Raw genomic sequence first — 12,379 nt, 5'->3', positions numbered from 1 at the left:
GGTCCTTAGGCTTCACAGGCAAGCACTTAACTGCTAAGCCATCTCTCTAGCACCCAGACCAACTCTTAAAGAGGTAGAAAGAGTGGCCCAAGCCCACAGCAGGTGACTGACCACCCCGACCCCTCTGCTGCATAGGTAGGGGCAAGGAGGGGAAGAGGAAGTGAGAATGGATGAGGCCCCAGCATACAGGCACGAGGGGGGGGGGAGGAGCAAGCCTTGGAACACTTAAGAGGATCCCCAAAGGTAAGATAGAGAGTCACCCCAAAAGATGGCAGTGACCACTGGGGAGACAAAACCGACCACAGTTCTGAGAAGTGATAGTGGAGTGTTCCACACTAAGTGAGATATCTCTATCACTCCCTCCAAGGCTCTGGGACCATTGAGTAAAAGGTGGCAGAAAGAATGTAAGAGCCAAAGGAAGGGGAGGAGTTCCCGGGGGCTCCACCAGCTGGGGATTGAGAATGAGGCTTCATCCCAAACACTCGAGACTATGGGGGGACACTCCCATCCAAACCAATATACTCCCTGTGAAATGAAAGGCCATCTGTTCTGGGTAAAGAGTGGGCTCTGATGGACAGAACAGAATGGGAGGAGGGCCCTTAGGCTGGGCCACGAATGCAGCAGAAGCGCCAGGGTTGGCAGGCAGCCTGTGAGCAGGGCTGTCTCTTGAGTAGTGCTTCTCAATGTGGCCCCTGAGACTATTTGCTTAGACGCTCCAAAGCCACGTCTGCTAAGGCCAATCACAGGCCGAGGGTGGGTTTAGATGCTCCTGGGGGAACGACTGATGAGCAACCATATTTGAACACCACTGCCACAGAGATCTCCTGTTAAATGGCATGATTATCAGGGCGACTGAGTGGTGGATGGTAGAGAGGGTGCTGGACCCCTGAGCCTGGTCCAGTGCTCTAGCTAGCCCAAAGTGGGACTGATTTAGTTTTGGAAAGATGTTTAGGATTTGAACATACAGAAAATATAGGGATAAAGCACTATAGAGGCAGGAGAGATTTAAAAAAAAAAAAAAAGGAGAAAGCAGGTGGAAGAGCCAAGACACCGTATCCATGTTCCATCTCCATCGTTAGCCGGCGCTGCAGTGAGCAAGTTCTTATGAAAAGGGGGCGGTGGGCAATACAAGACTCGGAGGGGGTGGGCTAAATGTCATTGTCACCTAGAAGGGAACAATAGCAAGTGCCACGCCCCCTTCAGTGCAGGCATCTCAGGACTTCAGGGCTCACAGCCTTGAGGCCAACACTCTCCCAGGGTAGAAAACCAAGCTTCCAAGGTGTCCTTGGGGCGGCGGGGTCTCACCTCCATCACACTGGTGACAAGGGTGGCAGGATTCAAGGATCCAGCCAAGCTGAGCAAAAGTTGAGGGGAGAGGGGCGGGGAGGGGAGGACACTCCTTCCTTGTCACAACTAATGGAGATGAAGGGCTGGGAAAAGGAAAGAAAGACACTGGGTGGCTCCTCACGCTGGAGGCTTTGTCTCTCTGTGGCCCTCTTTGCAATAGGAATCAAGCCACTTCTGATGTGCAGAAGGAAGAAATATGCCATTTAAGTGCTCTCAACAATTAGACCAGATGATTTGCTCTTTAGTAATTAGCTTTCTTCTCCCTCCAGCCCAGTAGACCACCCCTTCTTGTCCCTGGTTCTATTTTCATCCCCATCCCCTTCCCAAGTGAGAGTTCCTTAAAGGGGTCCTGGGCCACCACCCCCCCCCCACGACCCTGAGGGTGGGCCTTTTTGTCTGCTGAAATTCAGAAGGAGGCTCTGAGCAAAAGCTCCACGGGTCATTGGATAGGTTCCCAACAAAGATACTATTTGGAAAAAACAACCTGGCCCACTCACCCCCCTGGGTGGGCAGATCCTGGCCAGATGAAAAAACTTGGCCCCAAGGCAGAAAAAAGGTCAATGCTATGATCTACCTCACTGTCCCCTCAATGGACTTTAGAGGATGGAAATTTGTCCTTGCGGTGCCTTGTCACTGCTGAAGACCCAGGGATCCAGCACTTCTGACTGGCCTCTACCCTCCACAGGCTGGCAGGGCAGGAGAAAGGGGCCGGATTAGGCACGTAAGTCATGGGGACCCAAGAGAGGGGGGGGCACAGGGAAAGAGCAAATTGCTTTGTTTTGTGCTATTTTCTGAAAATACTGTTCTCATTACAAAAGTAAACCATGGTCACTGGAGAAATTTCCCAAAACCTCAGGACTCAAAAGGAAAAGAATTATGCTGAATCCAACCACCCAAAGATAATTGCTAAGAAGTATTTGCTTGTGATTATCTTTGCATGTTTATATTTATATTAAATTTTAACCTACAAACAAGTGGACAAATGATATAAAGTTCCTTCTCTTAGCCAGTCTCTGTTGAGAGCCTCCCCACCCTCACATCGCCCTACTCCACCCTCTGAGGGGTAGACATCGCAGCCCAGCTTGGATACCCCTGCCCACTGTCCTGGCATTGCACTAGCCAGGGTCTGAGGCATAAGGCAGACAGCTCCCTACCCACAATCCTCTCTGTCCACACTGGCATCCGACAAGCCGCTGGTGTCAGATCTGTTTCTGGAAGTGGGTCATGTGCAGGTGTGGGCTTAGAACCACGCACCTATGGGAAGGACGGATCAGCACACTGTCTGCTTCCTTCCCACCCTTCTCCAGACACAGACTTGGGACTCTTCCGGTCTTCATGCCCCTGAGCACCCAACGTACCTGCAGGTGAGTCTGTGGGAATTCTCCCAACTCGTCACACCTGGCAGGGCCGGGGGGTTGGGGGGTGGGGAACAAGTTACGCTCAGGGCTTCCACAGTCTACGCATCTGCCTAAGGAGTGTACGTATCTCCCTACGCGTACCCAGAGTCCCCAAAGTATCGGGATCTCGGTTATTCATCCTGAGGCATAGAACTCCTTGCCCCCCAACCCCCGAAACTCACTTGTGTCTTAAGTCTCCCAACCAATTCTCTTTACCTCCCAAGATCTGGGAGACAGCTCCTAACTTCAGGGATGGGGAAATGTGCTCTTACTTAGGGCTGCCGCGTCAGACGCAGCAACTTGCGCAGAGCACAAAGGTGACCCGATGAAAGGCGAGGGTGCAACAGGAGGAAGGACATGTTTTCCTAATTCACCCACGGGTGCCATGGGTGCCAGCGTAACCCTGCCCCTGCTTGCCACTCGTCATCGTGCCTTGTTGCAAACTTTGGCCAGCATTTAGTCGCCCCTTTCGTTAGCTGAGTGTTCTGATAGTGTCCCCTCCCTGGGACATTCGATGCTGAGTGGCCTGGCTGCCGCCTGATTGGCCAGGAAGGCACTCAGGTGTTCCCGGATGTAGGGGGCTGCCTTGGTTCATACGTGAGTACCACATATACGCAACCCACTCCCAACTGGCCCACAGCTCCACCTGCCAAGTTTGAATCTTAAGGGCTAAGAACAAAATCTGAGGGTTCAGAAAATATATTTTTTATTTATTTGAGAGAAAGACAGAAAGAGGCAGACAGGAAGGGCGCGAGTGGCCTCCTGCCACTATAAACGAACTCCAGATGCAAGCGTTGCTTTGTGCCTCTGCATCTACCTGGGTATGGGGGAATTGAACTCAGGCCGTCAGGCTTCACAAGCAAGTGCCTTCAGCCACCGAGCCATCCCTCCAACCCCCAAATTTGAGTTCTTACTCAGTCTAGCAGCTGATTCTACGGAGGTAGAAGAGGTTCCATGAGGAGAAACTGACCAGTCCCTGGAAAATGCCACTTCAACCATTGGGAAACCCAAAAAGCAATGCTTTCTTTTTAAAACTTTTGAGTAATTTCAGGAAGAAGAAACCCAGGTTTGATAGTGTCTAGTTGTATCTTGAAATGTCCTTCACACTCCCTAAATATCTCTGTGGGTTCTACCTGCTTCTGGGGGAAGTCTGCACCATCTTTGGGAAAGTGTGAGCTTACACTATCTCGAAGAAGGAGCTTACTGACAGTGAGATCCAGCGCACTTCTCCTAGCCCCTAGAAGCAAGGTTCCAGGGTGCTTCCTGGGACAGGAGTGGGAGAAACCTCTTCCCCAGCAGGGCCTTGGAAGGGGCCACATGTGCCTCCCCAGAGAAAATCTTTCAGGGTGGAAACACCTACATGTCCCTGCTGGAGTTGAGGAGAGGGGCACCAGATTGCCTCAGCACAAAATGGCAATGTAAATGGAATTTCCAATTTAGGTTTGAAAATGCCACTTAAAGGACAGTTTCCGTCCTCTCCCACTCCTTCACATTTCCTCACGAGTCAGGCCATGGGCCCGTGATGTCCCTGTCTCCCTCCCTGACAAGATGAGCAGACAAGGCTGGAGAGATGGCTTAGCGGTTAAGCGCTTGCCTGTGAAGCCTAAGGACTCCGGTTCAAGGCTCTATTCCCCAGGACCCACGTTAGCCAGATGCACAAGGGGGCGCACACGTCTGGAGTTCGTTTGCAGAGGCTGGAAGCCCTGGCGCGCCCATTCTCTCTCTCTCCCTCTATCTGTCTTTCTCTCTGTGTCTGTCACTCTCAAATAAATAAATTAAAAATGAACAAAAAAATATTAAAAAAAAAAAAAAGATGAGCAGACAAAGCAGATCACCTTCTTCAGGGTTTGTGATGACCAGTGAGTGCATGGTATCTTTGGCCAGGGGACCTTTCTCGGCCCCTGCTCATAGCCCCAGGTCCAGCCTTCTATGACCTGAGAGACTTCTCCTTGGGAGAAGACAGTGCTGTCCAATGATAGAAGGATCGAAGTATTGGTGGGTGAATGAGAACTGCCCTTAGACTGTGGCCACAAGGAAGGTTGGAGCAGGGGGAGGTCAGCTGCAGGGAAGAGACTTATCCAAACATAAAAGAATTGGACTCTGTAGCAGTGACATTTTTTTGGTTGTTGTTGCTGGGACAAAGCAGCTGGCCAGAAGCAGCTAATTGGAGAAAAGGGCTTATTTTGGCTTATGGCCTGAAGGGGAAGTCTCGTCATGGCAGAGAAAGCATGGCAGAGCAGTGGCTGTGCTTCACGTCTTGACACATCAGGTGGGAGGGAACAGCAGAGAGAGCTGGCTCTGGGCACTCAGCAGGCTGGACTGATAAGCCACAAGGACTGCCTCCAGTGATATACCTCCTCTAGCAAGGCTCCACCTCCCAAAGGCCAGGGTTCAGAACTGGCCATTATGGGTTTACGGGTGGGGGGACATTACATATTCAAACCACCACCAGCATCTTTATCAGATTTTTTTTTTCTTGGTTTTTTGAGTTAGGGTCTCACTCTAGCCCAAGCTGACCTAGAATTCACTATGGAGTCTCAGGGTGGCCTCGAACTCATGGTGATCCTCACATCTCAGTCTCCCGAGTGCTGGGATTAAAGGTGTGTGCCACCACGCCCAGCTTTGATCAGATTTTAACCTTTACTTTGGTTCTCTTTCTTGTCCTAAATACCCACTTACTTTATAACCAAATTCTGGATCTTATCCCCAGAAAGGGCCCATAAGATGTGTAAAGCTACAGGCCCCATACGACTCGGATGCAACCTCAAGAATGGACCAGAAGAACAGTGAGGGGTGGGAGGCTGCTGCGATCTCATCACACAGCAACTGAGTTCTGGACCTTGTGAGCAGCTGTGCCAACAGAGATGCAAATGGCAAGAAGAGATAGAAGATAACAAGGAGCCACTCCCAGAACACAAGCAGGCCTTACACTGCTGAATGCACAAATTATGCAACAAGCCAGGTGGGGTGGCTCACACCTGTAATCCCAGCACTTGGGAGACTGAGGCAAGAGGATTGCCACAAGTTTGAGGCCAGCCTGGACTACATAGTGAGTTTTTAGGTCAGCCTGGGCTCCAATGGGTGGAGACTTTGCATTTTACCTCCCCAAAAGAATTAGAAATGAGGCACTGGCCACAAGGGGGAGCTCACATCAGCTCACCCTCTGGCCAGATCCACTGGGAAGATAGAGGAGTTGAAACTGCCTAAATCCATGGAAGAGAGGGTAAGAAGGGTGTGAGGGGACATCTCACAAAAGGCAGAGGCTCTTATGCCAGAAACAGCAGCCACAGGCTTCTTCCTCTGCTCAGGCTGCTCCCTAGGTCCCTGGTCAGACCCAATTCTGGGATAGAGAGATGGAAAAAAATCTGAGCAAGAACATTGTGGTGGTTTGAATGCGAAATGCCTCCCAAGCTTCTCATACAATCCCCAGCCAGTGGAGCCTTTGGGAGGTGGAGCCTTGCTGGAGGAGGTGTGTCACTAGAGGCAGACCTTGAGGTTTATTAGTTCAGCCCACTGGGTGTTCAGCTAGCTAACTCTTGCTGCTACCTCCCAGCTGATGTGACAAGATGTGATGCCCAGCCTCTGCTCTGCCATGCTTTTTCTCCACTGTGAAGAAACTTCCTCTTGAAACTGTACCTGTAACTCCAACCTGCCACTCTTGGTCAGGTTTTTTGTCACAGCAAGAAAGTAATTACTACAGGCATCTCTGGTCTTTATGGTAAAGGGGGAACACTGTAAGTTCTATAGCATCTAAACCCACTTACTCCTCCCTATATTGCAAAACAACCAACTCCACTTTTCAAATAGCTTTTTTTTTTTTCCTTGACCTTCATCCCAGCCTTTGAGTAACACAAGGTGGCTTACTAATAATCCTGGAACAGGTGAAAGAAATAGAAACCCCTTCACCATGCACCATAGGATGTTGTAGCACCATTTGTAGAATCCTGGGTTTCCAATGCTCCCCATTCCCATTTCCACTCAACAGCTGCCAAATGGCTCTGTTATGGCAAAAAAAGGCGCCCTTGCTTCATCTCCTTTGGGCTCTCTGCAGATAGGCAAGTGGGTCACACAACAACTCCATAATTGGAAAGAGATCGTTGTGAGGTCACAGCCCTGTGACCTCTGCCTGTCAAAGCTGACCTCTAAGCCCCTTTTTATAATCTTTTCAAAGACTTAAATGCATGAGTACACAAAGCTCCCTTAATGGAAGGTCACGGGTTTGTATAAAAAGCTGTGTAAACTTCATCTCTGCATTTACTCAGTACCAGCCTTGTTTAATTTCCTGCCCAGAGATGTGTAGGGAACGTGACTGCTCTCTTGGGGCTCTGAACATCTTTCAAAAAAGAAACTATGTCCTCTTCATGTAGGGACCAAAAGGACTCCCCCAAAAGGCCAGTGTATCTCCTCCAACTTTGTCCAAAGGAAAGACAGTTTGACTATGTGTCTTGTTGAGTTTCTTCTTAGAAATACAGGGAAAGCCAGGTGTAGTGGCACATACCTTTAATTCCAGCACTCAGGAGACTGAGGTAGGAGGATAGATAGCTGTGACTTGGAGGCCACCCTGAGACTACAAAGTGAATTGCAGGTTAACCTGGGCTAGAGCAAGACCCTACCTCCAAAAAAATATGATAATAATAAATGCAGGGAGCCCTCTTTCTCTCTCTCTCTCTCTCCCTCTCTCTCTCTCTCTCTCTCTCTCGATCTGTCCTTGTTACACAATGCAGGGAGGACTGAGTATACAAGCACAGGCTGCAGAAAGTGAGGCTCCCTTGTTCCACAACCCAGCGGGCAACCCACTTGACCTTGGCAAGTGACACCCCTCTCTGACTTCCTCCTGAGGAAAACAGAGGTGATGGTCGTGCCACCTCCAGGTGTGCTGGGGGAAAGTGAACTTCGAAGGCCTGTGCTGCCACAGCAGGAGACTCACTGTATAGGCCAAATGCATGGACCCCAGGCCTGAGAAAACTGTGGTGGTTAATATCTGCTTGTCAAGTTAGCAGGATTTAGAATCACCATGGAAACAAATCTCTTGACATATCTGTTATGGACTTTGTAGATATGGACCCACCTTAACTGTAGGTGGGGCCAATAATCTTGGATCCTGGACTGAATAAAAAGGAGGGAGCCAGGTGACCAGAAGAACTTAATCCCCTCTACCTCCTCCCTGCTGGTGTGACGCCAGCTTTCTGATCCTGCCATGTTTTCCATGCCATGACAGGCTTCTGCCTGAAACTGCAAGCCTAAAAAAACTTTCCTTTATTATTATTATTATTATTATTATTATTATTATTATTATCATGGTTTCTTGAGGTAGGGTCTCTCACTCTAGCTCAGGCTGACCTGGAATTCACTATGTAGTCTCAGGGTGGCCTCGAACTCACAGCAATCCCCTTACCTCTGCCTCCCGTGTGGAGTGCTGGGATTAAAGGCGTGCGCCACCACGCCCGGCTAAAACTTTCCTTTGTTAAGTTGCTTCCGGTTGGAAATCCTGTCCCAGCACCAAGAAAGTAACTGATAAAGAAGACGTGGTGGCTCGAATGTAAAAATGTTCCCCATAGCCTCATGTGTTTGTGAATAAACCTTATGCTTGATGCCTGCCGTGGCTGGAGCCTCTGGGAAGTAGAATCTTGCTGGAAGAGGTGCGTCACTGAGGTGGGCTTTGGAGTAATATTAGCCAGCTCCAAGCCCAGCACTTAGATTACTTCCTTCCTGCTGCTGTGGGGACGTGACCAAGGCTTCTTATTCGGGCCTGTCCTGCTTTCCCCGCCATGATGAAATTTCCCCTCAAAAGATGAAAGCCAAAACAAGCTCTCCCTCTCTTCCCATAAACTGCTTTCCGATGGTGTGTTTTGTCCCAGCGGTGAGAAGGTAACTGTTACAGAAGCCCACGTGCAAAGCCTAGCTCCTTTCTTCCCGGGTGTGAGGTGGCGCAGCGTTGGAGGAGAAGCAGTTATGGGGAAGGAATGAGCTGGGTCAGGGAGCCCAGGCTTGTTCCCACCATAAGCCTTTGGAGCTGCAGGGACCCTCTATCTATACCAAACCCTCTACATACACCAGTGCCCCCGTAGCCACTTCCTGGATGATTATGGCATACTTCTGAAGCATCACCTGCCACCAATCCTCCTTCTACAGCCCAAAGGGCTGAAGCTTACCCAGCCAGAGGTGCTTCTTAGGACCTCCCAACTGAACTCCCCGAGTGGTGGCAGGAAGCCCAGCACTTCCTACCTGGCTGGAGCTCAGCAGAAGTGAAGAAAATTAACTGCTTTCTTCCCACACAGACTCCAGGAGGAAATTCCCAAGCCCCCAAAGGAGCCCAATCAAGCCTTACATTGGAGTCTTTTGAAGACCCAAAATAAAGCCTTCCATCCAGCCCACATGCTGCCATGGCTGGCTCTGGCTTATGACGTCTATAGGATCCCGCCGGCTGAGTAAAAGGCTGTATAATGATATAGGCCAGGTCTTCAGAGGAAGGGGTTCCTGCTCTGTCACATGCATGGTGGCTGCCCTGGGCTAACAGAGATAAGCTCTGGTGTCCCTCAGAGCCAGCTTTCCCATCCAGAGAATGAGCTGCTGGCTTAAGCTGTGGCCTGTGCCTTGATGCACAATAGGCTACTCCGGGGACCGAGACAGGCTCTGTCTGGAATGGCAGCTGAGCACCTGCAGCAATGCCAAATGCTATCGGGTCCTGCAGTCTACACAGCACCATCTTATCCCATGGTGGCTCCCCATGGGCCCCTTTGTGGGATTCAGTGGGGTACACTATGGAGGAACTCTTGAGGCACTTTAGTACTTTGCTCAGCAGTCAAACGTCATAGAGCCAGGCCTGGGGATCACTTCAATGTCAAGGCATGCTCAGAGGCCTTTCTGCTGCACTGAGTTGTGACTTGAAAAAGCCCTGGCTTGGTACACCTTGGCCATTTTTTTTTTTTTTTTCCTGAGGTAGGGTGTCACTCTAGCCCAGGCTGACCTAAAATTTACTACGTAGTCTCAGGATGGCCTTGAACTCATGGCGATCCTCCTACCTCTGCCTCCCAAGTGCTAGGATTAAAGGCATGCACCACCATGACTTTGGCCTTTCTTGCTATGCCTGTGGCATGCCCGAGATGCAGTGGGGAGAGGGGGACAACTAATTGCTCCCCTGGTTTATTCAGCTGATGTCTCATTCTCTCTCCCAGGCAATCACATCTCCATAGTAGGGAGAAGAAAAGGGCAGAGCGCTTGGCTGATTATGTGAGAGTCTCTCACAATTAGTGAGGTAGCAGAGGTTGGACTGGGGTGAGGAGTGATACATCTAGGGTATACAGCTGAAGAAAGCACTTGCCCTTGCAGGACCCTGAGAACCAGTGTCTTCTTCAGAGCTGGGCCTTGGTTTTCTCACCTGACAGACCCTGGTGCTGGCCCTGCTGGGCAGTGACTCCAAGGGCACAGTAGGTACTTGCTGAGAAACACGGTAGCTAGAAGTAGCAATTACCTTCTCGTAGCTAGGACAAAATACCTGGCCAAAAGCAGCTTATGGGAGGAAAGGGGTTATCTTGGCTTATAGTTTTGAGCGGTAGCTTCCCTATGGCGGGGAAAGCATGGTAGAGCAGGCAGCCAGGCTGTCACATCTTGCCATAGCAGCAGCAAGGAAGTAGTCTAGGAGCGAGCTAGCTCTCGACGCCTATAAAGCCTGGATTCCAAGAAACCTCAAGGCCCGATATACCACCTTCTGCAAGGCTTCACTTCCCAAAGGTTCCACCAGTTGGAGACTAAGTAGGAGGCTTAGTCACAAACACATGAGGCCATGGGGGCATTTTACATTCAAACTGCCACAGATGGCTTCTTGTATGAAGTGAAGAGTTTCCCCTCCCAGAAGAGGTGGAAACCTCCCCTAGTTCATCTGATTTCCCACTTCGGTCCTGGACACCATGTCTTTCCAAGGCTGTCAACCTGGGTGAGCCGTGGCTAGACCATATCCTCCTCCTGCCCCTCTGTGTCAGAGCAGAGCAGTCAAAGGTTGCTGAGCGAGTGAGTGCCTGGTGGTGGAAGCCTGTATACACAGTCCCCCTGGGGAACAACCAATCCCTCTGCTTTTTTTTTTTTTTCTTTTGCCTAAGTGAGCTTATTGCCAGCCAGCTACTCAGGCTTTTAACAATGGGCTCCTACTGTGAGGGAGTGGGTATGAGAGAGAGAGTGTGTGTGTGTGTATTCCCTCGGTCAGGCTGACTTGGCTCCCTCTGTAGCCCCAGAATGGCCTTGAACTCATGGCCATCTTCCTTCCTGGGGTGTGGGATGAGCATTGAAAGAGGGAAGTAAGCAAGTGTTCGAGCTCTGCGGAGCCAAGCCTCTGACTCAGGTCGGCACCATCAATGGAAAGGTCTGTGGCTGATCATAAGTCTATGATTGTCCTCATCTTCCTTGCTGTGACCCTGTGAATCTCTATTCACATGGCTCCCCAACCCCGACTCTGTGTGTGTGTGTGTGTGTGTGTGTGTGTTTGTGTGTGTGTGTGTGTGTGTGTGTGTGTGCTTTTTAGACGACGCACGGAGGAGCACTGAGTGTGCATCCACAGGCGGTAGCGTGAGGCTCCCTAGCATCACAACCCAGTTAGTTACATGACCTTGTCAAGTGACACGATTTCTGGGGTTCTAGCTCCTCCTGGGGGGGGGGGATGGAGGTGACAGGTTACAGTGGGGGGGGGGTATGAACAACCCTGAAACTCATATCCAGTGCTCGACTTAGATCGCCACGAATAGGAGCTATTACAATGTTCCGCAGTGGACTCCGGGACTGGGCAGCCCAAGTTCAAACCCCAGCTTGTACCTCCCCCCACACACACACACACATCCGCCAAGACGTGATGCCTTGCAGCACCCGGAGCTATGGAGAAGGAATAAGGACTCTCCTCCCCCCCCACCCGCCCTTTACCCATTCCCCCCTTCCCCCTTCTCGGTCCCTCTTTGGTATCCTCTGTTGATGAGTGATCAGAGGGCAGTCACAGTGGTGTCCTCTCTCCTTCTCATTGGTGCGCAGCCTCTCCAGGGGTGGGGGGGAAGAGGAGGGGGGCAGCCACTGCCAATCCCGCCTTCTCCCGGGCTCCCGCCCAGGCCCGAGCTCAGTCTCCTGCTCAGACCAGAGCGCAGCAGCCGGGAGCCCGCGAGGACTGGCCAGCTCAGCACCACGGAGCGCGCGGGGGACCAGAGGCTGCGGGACCGCTCCAAGAAGCCGAGGCGCCCGGCGTGCGGACGGCTCCGCGCGCTCCCCGCGCACGCTGCATCCAGCGCTGAGCGCGGGCGGAAAGGCTGCGGATGCCCTCACCAACAGTGCCCCAAGATGACCCGGCGGCTGTGAAACCGTAAGACGGTTAGGGACCGAGGACTATGGTCTAGGGACAACAGCCCCAAACAGCAAAAGCCCCAGGGGTGCTGCTCCGAGAGCTGGGGTCCTCCGAAGGCTTTCTAGTGAACGGACGTATCCGGGGAGCCGCGGCTCCGCGGGCGGGGAGGGAGGAACAGACCTCCAGTCACCTGCGCGCATCCAGGCAGGGGAGGAGGTGGGGGAGGGGGGGGGACACCATGGAGGAGCCGGGGAGCGCAGGTCGGCAGCAGGCGAAGTGAGTGAGACGGTCCGGCTGGGGTCGGCGGGACCCGGGGACC

The sequence above is a fragment of the Jaculus jaculus genome, chromosome 6 (genome assembly GCF_020740685.1).
Source record: "Jaculus jaculus isolate mJacJac1 chromosome 6, mJacJac1.mat.Y.cur, whole genome shotgun sequence".
NCBI classification, from domain to species: domain Eukaryota; kingdom Metazoa; phylum Chordata; class Mammalia; order Rodentia; family Dipodidae; genus Jaculus; species Jaculus jaculus.
This window is presented reverse-complemented; position numbering follows the sequence as displayed.